The sequence below is a fragment of the Rattus norvegicus genome, chromosome 20 (assembly GCF_021556685.1).
Source record: "Rattus norvegicus strain SHRSP/BbbUtx chromosome 20, alternate assembly SHRSP_T2T, whole genome shotgun sequence".
Classification (NCBI taxonomy): domain Eukaryota; kingdom Metazoa; phylum Chordata; class Mammalia; order Rodentia; family Muridae; genus Rattus; species Rattus norvegicus.
The window spans coordinates 29,188,090-29,199,849 of record NC_141553.1 but is presented as its reverse complement, the minus strand read 5'-3'; the positions used below and the strand labels follow the sequence as shown (position 1 = coordinate 29,199,849).

At 49.7% G+C, this 11,760-nt stretch overlaps 1 long non-coding RNA gene across 1 annotated transcript; it reads right to left on the bottom strand.

Moving 5' to 3' along the window:
• Nucleotides 1-1,300: 1,300 nt before the first annotated feature.
• Nucleotides 1,301-10,945, bottom strand: LOC147998627 (uncharacterized). The gene is made up of 3 exons (XR_015646014.1): nt 10,746-10,945; nt 2,817-2,926; nt 1,301-2,053 (listed from the first exon to the last, which is right to left on the bottom strand). It is a non-coding gene; the product is annotated as an uncharacterized LOC147998627 (long non-coding RNA).
• Nucleotides 10,946-11,760: the final 815 nt, after the last annotated feature.

Sequence of the window (11,760 nt, the reverse complement as noted above, 5' to 3'; positions counted from 1 at the left end):
AATGAAAGCAGATCCCCAGACATGCTGTGTCAGTCAGAGCTCTCCAGAGAAACAGAACTGCTATAATGAATGAATATGCATATATATATATATGCATTATAGTTGCATATACAAATGTGTGTGTGTGTGTGTGTGTTCATTCTGAGGACAGGGGTTAGGGTGCCTAATGCAGCTCCAGGGGCCCTCAGTTTCGGGGCACACACACACACACACACACACACACACCAGCCCCATCTCCATTCCCATGTCTGCAAATGGAACAGTTCTACTTCTGCCTGCAGATATCTCTCCCCCACTCATGTACCAGCTTCCCATATGTATTTTCATACTGAAGGGAGATGGAATTGGCCCAGGGTGTAGCTCAGTGGTAGAGTGCCTGGCTAGAACACAAGAGCCTCGGGTGTGACTCCCAGCACACAAAAACAGAATAAAACAAACAAACAAACAAATTAGGAAGTGCCCAATACGTCCATCAAAAACAGAGTGGGGGCTAGGCATGCTAGTGAGCACCTTAATCCCAGCACTCAGGGGGCAGAGGAAGGTGGATCTCTGTGCATTCAACGCCAACCTGGTCTACATAGCAAGTTTCAGGGCGGCCAGGGTCCCGTAGTCAGACAAAACAAAACAACAGCAAAAGCAAACCAAGAGCAATGGGGAGGGTGAACGTCTCTGTCCTCTTTTCAGATGATGCTAGCAGCAAGGTGCATACACTTACACAAATGGACTCACACCTACACACACCCCCATCCACACATAATCTGAAGTAAAACATAAGTGTGGAGAGATGGCTCAGCAGTTAAGAACACTGTCTGCTCTTCCAGAGGTCCTGAGTTCAAATCCCAGCAACCACATAGTGGCTCGCAACCAACTGTAAAGAGATCCGATGCCCTCCTCTGTGTGTCTGAAGACAACTACAGTGTACTTATATATAATAAATGAATAAATCTTTTAAAATAAAATAAAATGTAAGGGTCTAGAGAGAAGGATCCAGTGTATAAGAGCACTTACTCTCAGGGGCTGGGGATTTAGCTCAGTGGTAGAGCGCTTACCTAGGAAGCACAAGGCCCTGGGTTCCGTCCCCAGCTCCGAAAAAAAAGAACCAAAAAAAAAAAAAAAAAAAAGAGCACTTACTCTCCTTGCAGAGGGTCTTGGTTCAGGTCCTGTGATCCAAATAGTGACTCCTAACTATGAGGTCTTCTGGCCTCCATGAACTCTTGCAGCCATATGATACACAGAAACTCATGCAGGCACACATGCATACTCAGACATAAAAATTAAATAAAATCTTGAAAAGATTTTTTCTTCTGTTTTGATTTTAATTATTACTTATTTATGTGATGTGGTATGGGGGAGATCAGAGGGCATCAGATCTCTTGGAGCTGGAGTTATAGGCAGTTGTGAACTCCCATATATGGTACTGGGAATTGAACTTGTAAGAACTGTGTGTGCTCTTAACTGGTGAGCCCAGGCCCAAAAGATAATTTTTAAAAGAGTAAAATCGTAGGATTCAGGCTCGGTGGCTGTCATGGTTTGTATATGCTGGGCCCAGGGAGTGGTACCATTAAAAGGTGTGGCCCTGTTGAAGGAGATGTGTCACTGTGGGTGTGGGTTTAAGACCATCATCCTAGCTGCCTGGAAACCAGTCTTCTCCTAGCAGCCATCAGAGAAGATGTAGAACTCTCAGCTCCTCCTGTACTATGCCTGCCTGGACACTGCCATGCTCCCACCTTGATGATAATGGACTGAACCTCTGAACCTGTAAGCCAGCCCCAGTTAAATGTTGTCCTTTATAAGAGTTGCCTTGGTCATGGTGTCTGTTCACAGCAGTAAAACCCTAACTAAGACAGTGGCTTACTTCCAGAGTCCCAGACACTGAGGAGGTTATAGTGGGAAGATCACTTAGCCCAGGAGTTATGGGACAGCCTGAGAAACAGGTGAGATCTTTTCAAAGAAAGACACTGCGTAACACTCCAGAGGGGGGTCCGACGCCCTCTTCTGGCAGGCAGCATCGTGCAGACAGCGCGCTTGGATTCAGGAGATGCATCAGTAACAACTTTGATGAAAAAAAAAGAATAAAAGACAAAGATACGATGAATTATATGAAAAGGTAATTAATCTGGACCCTTGATTCTCACTTGTTGCCAGGGAAATTTATATTCTTGAAGGGAGGAGTGGGTTTTTTATCTTTTTTTTTTTTACTTTTTATTGAGTCTTTGTGAGTTTCACATCGTGCTCCTCCTCCTATTCATCTCTTCAGCCTCTTGTATCTGCCCTCGTCTATGCAACCTCACACCCCAAATGAAAATTAAATAAATAAATAAACAAAACAAAACAAAGGCCAGAAAACATCTCGTCCTGGAAGCTGTGGTGTGTCCCACTCACCTTCACTTGTGAATGTCACCGTGTGTCCCACAGTGCACCCCTCTGCCCACTCACCTTCACTTGTGAATGTCACCGTGTGTCCCACAGTGCACCCCTCTGCCCACTCACCTTCACTTGTGAATGTCACCGTGTGTCCACAGTGCACCCCTCTGCCCACTCACCTTCACTTGTGAATGTCACCGTGTGTCCCACAGTGCACCCCTCTGCCCACTCACCTTCACTTGTGAATGTCACCGTGTGTCCCACAGTGCACCCCTCTGTCCACTCACCTTCACTTGTGAATGTCACCGTGTGTCCACGGTGCACCCCTCTGTCCACTCACCTTCACTTGTGAATGTCACCGTGTGTCCCACAGTGCACCCCTCCCTCTGTCCACTCACCTTCACTTGTGAATGTCACCGTGTGTCCCACAGTGCACCCCTCTGCCCACTCACCTTCACTTGTGAATGTTCATTGCAGCGAGTCATTGGTTCGAGGTCTCTGGCTTCCATGACCATCAGTGTTGGATCCTCACAGGACTCCTCCCGGTTATCCTGCTGTTGCCCTGTGTCATGGAGAGCCCGGGGCTTTGGATCGCGGCTTTGGATCCTCATGCTCCAACAGCTCACAAATGATGAGGATTTGGGGTGGCCCGACTCAAAGCCCCGGATCTGGGCCTCGGCGACTCTCTCTTACCCACACCACCAGGGCAAGCTCTCCGGCATTGCTTGAGCTAGCCCACTCCATGCTGCCACTGGAGGAGGTCAGCTCTCTACTCTCACACACTCACACATGCCATCACCATCAGGGCCAGCTCCACTGTGTTGCCCAGGTGAAGTGAAGCCAACTCTCCTGAGTGCTACAGCCGGTGAGGGCCCCCCCAGTCTCATGACCTTGGGGCCAGCTCTCCCGGCTGCCCAACGTGGCAAAGGGCAAGGAGGGGGTGGGTATAACCTGGTAGCCTGTGCCACTTCACTGTAGAAGAGGGGTGGGGGCAGCTCCAGTGTTTGCGCTCTCAGGGTTGTTCACCTGCTCCCCTGCTACGAGGTCCAGCTCTGTTTGCTGCCCAGGTGAGGTACAGAGCCCGCTCTTCCAAATGCTGCTGCTTGGCGAGAGTTGGGGCCAGTTCTGCCCATCTTAGGACATCTTCGTGGTCCCAGTCTACTGCCCAGACCAGGGACATCCCTATGTTCTCTTGTGGTAACGTGAGTCACAGACATTGACACCGACCCCAGCCACTGCATAGCTATGGACCCAGACATGGCCGTCAGCGGCAGCAAGGGCTGGGTCTTTTCACCATGGCCTCAGACGGAAGGGCTGGCTACTCACAACCAGTCATTCCTTTCCACCTTCAAATCCCTAGTCCCAGCTCTCTTCATAACAATGCGCAAACTGATCCCTTCTCTTTCTCCCCATCTGTCCATCGCTTGCATGCTGTAACGGCTACTGCTGCAGGCGGGCATCTCCGTCCTTGCGGTAGGACAGCAGGCGGGGCTCTGTGTGATTCCTGCCCCGGAAGCGAGCAGCAGGCAGGTCTCTGGGCATCGTTCCCTGCTCTAGACATGTGGCATGGCCGTAGGTGGTCTCTGGATCTCTTCCCCCTCCCTCTTTGCTCTGCACTGTGTGGCGGAAGGCAGGCCTGAATGTCTATCATTTTTTGGTTTTGTCTCTACTTTTTTGATAAAAGTCTCAGACAGCCCAGGCCGGCCTCTGGCTCACTATGTAGCCAAAGGTGACCCTGAGCTTCTCATCCTCCTGCCTCCACCTCCTGAGCGATAGAATTTCAGGCACACACTACCATAGCCAATGTACGCTGTGCTGGGGACTAAACCCAGGGCGTCTTCTATGCTAGGCAATCACTCTGTCCCTTGAGCTATGTCCCGGCCTCCCCAAAATAATATTCTTTTGTTAGGATTATATGTGTTATACCTATAAGTATGTGAGTATGTTGTTACCAGGGACCAAAGAATATGATAAAACTGCGAGAGGCTGACATCGAGAATCTGCCATGAACATGACTATGAACCATAAACTCAGTAGCTATTTAAAGGTAAGCATGCTGGGCTGGAGAAATGGCTCAGAGGTTAGAGACACTGACTCCTCTTCCAGAGGTCCTGAGTTCAATTCCCAGCAACCACATGGTGGCTCCCAATAGTGGGATCTGATGCCCTCTTCTGGTGTGTCTGAAGACAGTGACGCTCACGTACAGAAAATAAATGAAATATTTAAAAGGGGAGTACTTACACTGACATTAAGGAGTATCCATTACATATTATAAATGACAAACTGACATTGCAAAATAATGCATGTGTAAAAATCCCATACACAAAAACAAACCATGCACTCTCTACACTCTCTTATACAGAGAGAAAGGTCTGGAAAGATACACAGACTATTACAGCCAGGAGGGGTCTCACAAGCCTGGTCATTGAAGAGTTTCACTGAGCCCTCTGGACCCCAAGCCCTAGCAAGCCTGCCCTACTCTGATCCCAGAGCGAAAGCCAGGCTGCCACCAGGGTGACAGTTCCGAGTAACTTTTAAGTAACCAACTTCTCAGCCACAGGGAGTAAACCAAAGCAATCAGGTTACAGTCACTGTTTATTAACTCCTCACAGGACCAAGGCAGGAAATGTGGCTTCTCACCATTGACACAAGATAAATACTCTAACCATGGGGTTGAGCACTGAGAACCACAGGAGGTTAGCTAGGCAGGGCCTGTCGTTCCAGAATTCAGAGAGAGAGAGAGAGAGAGAGCAGGAGAAGCAGGAGCTCCAGCTTCTGTTACAACGCAAGTTCCAGTCCTGGGCTATATGAAACCTTGTCTTTGAAAGCCCCCAAAAGGGGCTGGTGAGACAGTGGTTAAGAGCACTGGCTGTTATTCCTGAGGACTGGGGTTCAATTCCTAGCACCTACATGACAGCTCATAATTGTCTGTAACTTCAATTCCAAGGGACCCAAGGGACCCAATTCCTCTTCTGGTCTCCTTGGGCATATGTAAAGTTCACAGATACACATGCAGGGGGAAACACTTATAGACATAAAAATAAAATTAAAAGCCCAGTACTCTCTGCATTCCCTTGTACTATGGGCAGATCAGGGGGTGGACAGTTTGTTCATGTTTGAGCCCAGGGTCATTGTGCTCCCAGCCTTCTGGATGGTTCTAGCAAACCTGCCCATTTGGATTCTAGAGACACCGTCTTCATTATTCTACAAAGTCAGTGGGCAGGGGTCTTCTCTTTCCTGGAGGGGTATTCTGTGTTCCAAGACTGTGTGCTATACAGGTTCCTGGGAGGCGATCCTGGACACTATTGTAAGCAAACAGAACTGCTCATCCTTAGAAGAATTTCCTAGGTCAGGTTGGCATGGGCACTGGAGAGGTGGCTTGGTGGTTCAGAGAACTTGTTCCTCTTGCAGGGGACCAAGGTTCCATTCCCAGCATCCACGTGTGGCTCATAACCATCTGTCAGTCCAGTTCCAGGCCAGTACTCTGTAGCAGCCCTCAGATGAAGATGTAGAACTCTCAGCTTTGCCTGCACCATACTTGCCTAGATGCTGCCAAGTTCCCACCTTGATGATAATGGACTGAACCTCTGTTGTGGTTTGCCCTGGAGTTATCTGTATTTTGATGCTAATTCCACTGCCCCAAGGACAGCTGCCTAGTCAGTACTCAGGAATCATGTGACTTCACCAAAACCTCCCCATTGAATTTGTAAAATACAGGTGAGGGGCTTGTACAAGATAGAAGGAAGCCTGTCATTGGAGGAGAAGGAAGGAGGGGTGGGAGAGAAGTTTGAAGGAAGAGGAGGAGACTGGAACGGAAAAAAAAGGGAGACAGGAGGGAGAGAGAGAAGCCATGGCAGGACAATGGAGGCTGACAAAGATCTTGCTCTGTGTATTTACAGGTTGTTATCAATGTTCTTAAGGGATGGATGGTACTGGGCTTTGTATGTTTAAGTGGGCAATTATATCTTATCAGTTGGATCTAAGATTATTGTGTTGTGTTATTTTATGTGAGGGTTTGAGTGTAAGAAAGTGTGCGATGGCTGGAGACTCTGGGCGGCCGCGGCAGAGTTGGGATGTGTTTCCGCCCAGATATCTAGTAGACATCTTGGGACACCACGGTACGGACCCAGTGAGGTAAAAGACAACAATACATTTTTTTATTTTTATATTTTACAACAAAAAACCTCTGCACCTGTGAGCCAGCCCCAATTAAATATTTTCCTTTAAGAGTTGCATTTGGGGTGCTGGAGAGATGGCTCAGAGGTTAAGAGCACCGACTGCTCTTCCAGAGGTCCTGAGTTCAATCCCCAGCAACCACATGGTGGCCCACAACCATCTGTAATGGGATCTGGTTCTCTCTTCTGGTGTGTCTGAAGACAGCTACAGTGTACTCATATACATAAATTAAAATAAATCTTAAAAGAAGAAAAAGATGCTAAGACTGAACCCCCAGTGAACTAGACTATGGGGGGAGGGCGGCAATGGGGGGAGGGTTGGGAGGGGAACACCCATAAGGAAAGGGAGGGGGGAGGGGGATGTTTGCCCGGAAACCGGGAAAGGGAATAACACTTGAAATGTATATAAGAAATACTCAAGTTAATAAAAAAAAAAAAGTTAAAAAAAAAAAAAAAAAAAGAAGAAAAAGAGTTGCATCTGGTCATGGTGTCTGTTCACAGCAATGCAAACCCTAAGAAGTCAAACACAAGAAGAGACTGGGAATCAGACATCATCCTTTCTCCTAGCGTACCTCATGCTGCGGCTGGACTTGGTAGTGTGTAAGAGTCACCCAGGTGGTACTGGTTTTGAAGGCATGAAGGGGCCATGAAGAGCAGCTGAGGCTGGCACTGTGAGAGGCCAGGGAAGGCCATTGGTGAAGGTGCAGCCTCAGTTGTAGTTGATGGCCCAGGACTGAAGAGGTCATGCAAAGGAGTTGAGGCTTGGCACCATGAGGAGAGCCAGTGAGAGGCCATTGGTGAAGCCTAGTGGCAGCGGAAGACAGCAATGTATTGGAGATGCCAGGACCATGGGACGATCACCAAGAACATCAGTGGCAATGGATCAACCTGAGGGCTACAGAGGGCAGAGCTGGAAAAGTGAGGCCAGCCCTTTGGAGGAGCCCAGAAGATCATGTGTGGATCCCAGACATTGAAACAAGAAGCTGTAACATTGAAGTCGCCTTGGAGACCCCAAGATGTTTGAGATGCCAGAGCCGTGGGCTATCTGCTGAGGAAAGCTGCTAACAGGGAGGGGAACCAGCCCAGGAGAAAGAAGTTTGTTGCAGCCAACAAAGATGAAAAGGGAGCTGGAGATCTGAAGACCGCTTTGCCATCAGACATGGAGATGCAGAGTTTGGAGTTTGCCCTGATGGTTTCCTGTCTTGATTGGGAATTGCAGTTAAGTGATTGGATGAATCTCCAAAGAGACTGAACTTCAGGCTTTGCTGAGACTGCTATAGACTGTGGAGCCTTGATGATAACGGATTGAACCTCTGAACCTGTAAGCCAGCCCAATTAAACGTTGTCCTTTGTAAAAGTTGCCTTGGTCATGGTGTCTGTTCACAGCAGTATAAAACTCTAAGACACTACTGTTGGCCAGGATCAAAAAACAAAAACCACCTAAGGTATTGCTTCAGAAAGAAGCCAGGTGCATGCCCACTGGGGGCCGTTAGGAGAAGAGAGGCTACCCTTGTCTCATTGTGTGCCAGAGCCTGCCCTCTGCACACCTACATCTGAGAATGAAATTTCCTTCTGAGTTGCTTTGTAAAATGTCACCAAGGAGCAGGGGATGAGTGCTACGCTTTTGAAGACAGATAAATGACCTTTTCTTCTTCAGAAGGGAAAGAAAAAGATGTCATGCTGGTCTGTATTTATTTAAATATGAAATTTATTTATAGAGCGAAAAGAGTTTGCATTGGTGTTCCCAGCAGGAAATGGGCAGGCGTGTTTCTGTCTCCTTTAGCCTTGTCCTCCTATGACCTGGCTGAGTGTTCAGACGTGGAGTCTGCATGGCTCTCAGGTGAACCTGACCCACCTTCTGGTCTCTGGAGCCCCTCCCCCACACTTGGAGGGTGGCCAGCAAGAGGGCAAGGCAGGCACTGAATTCATCTGCCATCTTCACTGACAAAATGGACGGGGACACACACACACACACACACACACACACACACACACACACCTGCTTCACATTTCTCCCATAGATAAGAAGCAACCAGTATAGGCAGGTCCGGAAACCGCTTTGAGGTTGGTCCACGTGCCAAGCCTGTCTCTGTCCCTGTCATGTCACTCCCTCTCCTGTCCCTCGCCTCCCTTCCTGGCTCAGATGCTCAGAGTCTGGGCAGACCTGAGGCTGGGGTCTCACCCCACCCAAGAAATGTTCTCAACATTGTTCCTCTCACTTGAATTTCATAGCAGCCCGGTGAAAGATGTCTTTATCGCCATTTGGTAGCTCAGGAAATAAATGGTCTGTGGAACTGCCTGCAGTCAGCTTCGTAGATGACAGAGGTCAGAGGTCAGCCTGAAAACAGGAGCTTCAGTTCCCCAGGCTTGGCTTTAACGTCTATCATGAAGCTTCCAAAGCAGGATCCCAGATGGGTAGCCAACATCCCAAAGGCATCTGTGATACCTTACATGTCAGGCCACGAGCTCTGGCCAGTCCTGTCCCTTCCCTCAGCATGGAGCAATTCACGCTCTTTGCCACCCTCGAAACCCAGGAGCTAGCTCTGAGCTCCCTGCAACTGGAAGCTGCGTATTAGCCTGGAGAAAAGTCCAGCACCTGGGAGCACCTGCTGAGGGCGGGACCCCAGCCTCAGCCCTGCCCAGACTCAGAGCATCTGAGCCTGAGGCAGGAAGGGAGGAATGTCTTCCTCAGTGGTGCATGACAGGGACAAGCCTTCAATGGTACCTTGTGACAGAGCCATGCTTGACACACGGACTAATCTCAAGGTGTATCATGGTAAGACTAAAGCAGAGCCCTGAAGCTTGGGCTTTGGCAAATGTACGTCTGTGCCGTGGTCACAGAGAGTAAGGGCGGTGGGTGGGCTGGTACTCTACATCAGGGAAAGACTGAGGTATGTCTCCCTTGCCTGAGCAAGACCGTTCCGGGGAAGGTTTCAAATAAGTTCCCAGGGCAGACAGGAAAATTATAGGGTAGGAAGGTCGGGCAAACCCAGCTTCCTACCACACTTTTCTCTAAAAGGGAATGATTGACGGAGCGGTGGGTGGGGGTGGGGGACACTTGCCACAGGTATCTAGGTGTCTTAGAGAGGGCTGGAGATGTCTGTGATGCTATTACTTGGATCCCTTCCTGCCCAAGCCCCTCAGATCGAAGTCAACTTCTCCAGGTTTCCCTGACCTTCCCATATGTTTCACCCTCTCCCCAAACCCACTTCCCACCCCACCAGGCTCTGGTCATGCACGCAAACTGTGCCAAAGGGAAGAGGTGGGAGCAGGCTCTGTATCTGGAAGGGTGGGGCTGTACTGCTCCGTTTACAAGGCATGGTGCAGGACTGGGGCACCTGGACCCACAGGCAGGCAGTTGATGCCGACTGTCCCCTACACTGCAGAGTTTGTGTCCCTGCCCTGTGTAATGATAGGACTCTTCTGCACCCACCAGGCCACCTCCTCCCTCCAGCCATTATGACAGCTAAAGAAAGGCCAACAAGCCAGATGGTGGCACAGGGCTGTAACCCCAGCCCTGGGGGTAAAGGGAAGAGGGTTAGGAACTCAAGGGCAGCCTCAGCTACACAGTAAGTTCAAAGGACAGCCTGGGCTACACGAGACTCTATCTCAAAACACCAACAATAACGTTTTAACACAGTTCCAAACATTCCCCCATTGAGAAACTGCTGAAGCCCGTGCCCGAAACCCACAAGAGCAGGAGCCTGGCTGCGCCCTTGCATCTGAGAATAAGGGTGCGTTGCCAGGAAGGGCCTGGGACAGTTCACGAGGGGATGAGGGATGAAAGGGAGTGATATGGGCAGTGTGTGTGTGTGTGTGTGTGTGTGTGTGTGTGTGTGTGTGTGTGTGTGTGTGTGTGCGTGTGTGTAAAGAGCCCCTCTGCTTTTTCTCCTAGGCTGCAGAAGCACTATTGAACAAGCCCACATTGCTCATACAGTGGTAAAAGTTCATAAAGACTTTGGGGAAGTCTCTTAAAAGAAAAATGGCACAAACAAACAAGAGACAGGCTGAGGGGCAGGGAGGAAAGGGAAGAAGGAACCGAAGAGGAAGAAATAGAGACACAGGACCCTACCCCCAGCTCAGCACGCAGTGCCCCGAGCCCCCTTAGGACCACAGCAGCAAGTGTGCGGGCTGCACCTGCCAGCCCCTTCCCTGGCCACACAGAGCTGGCACCCCTGCCAGTCCAGCAGCTGCCCCTCCACTGACCATAAAAGATCCTTTCTTTGGTGGCTGTTTGTGTTGGTCCCCGTCGGACGCCAGGGCAGTCTGTAGCCTTTGCTGACAAGCCCCGGGGAGGTTCAGGGCCTCTTCCCAGGGCTGAAGGGTTTGCTTTGTGGACAAAGATCAGCTGGCCAAAGCTCTGGTCCTGGATCCAATGTTTCCAGCCTCTTGATCTTCCAGGAGGTAAACAGGATCCCAGAGACACCTGAGTCATAGGCCATGCTGTCCCCACCCTCAGCCCCATTCCAGAAGAGAACACACAAACCTTGTGTCTCCTCTGTTCATGACATAAATCACTGCACCTCAGACCAGCAGCCAGTGTCAAAGTTGCCACAAGTACCATCTGCCTGGAACTGTGGCCAGCCTCTACTCTCAAAGTCCTTGATTGGTCGGGCAAACACCAGGATCCTGTCCAATGCTACACCCAGGGCACCTTCCTTCAGGAACAACAATGCTCCCTTTGAGTTCTGCACACATACACCTTGCTTGTCCCATTCAGGCAGCACCCATGTGGCCCACGGTTTCCTCAGGTGGTCTCTAGGCTTCCCACCAATGTGGCAGAGTCGAGGCCACTGGTTTATGCATTTTGCAGAAAGTGTGGGGTTCCCAGGCAGAGTTTCTAGTTGGGCAGATTATTTCTAGAGTCAACTAGAAATCCTCTGCATAGCTTCTGCTTCTTCCAGTGTTTAAGAGCAAGACATAACCAGGACAGGGTTAGGGGACAGCCTTAAGCCTTCTCTCAGTGAGAGGCTGGACAAGGTCACTCAACCGAGTGGAGACTGGCAGATGAGAACTGTCTTTGGGTAATTGATCTTCTACACTGAGCCATTGCCAATATGGAAGGCAGATGAGGGTGTGCTAAAGCCTTGTGACATCTGACCTGTGACCTTTGCACCCTTAGACCTTTATCAACACAAAACTCAGGCACTCCGGGCCTCAGTTAAACTTGCAAGGACTATGATGGTCCAGGGCCACTAAACGTTGAATAAGAAATGTCTTC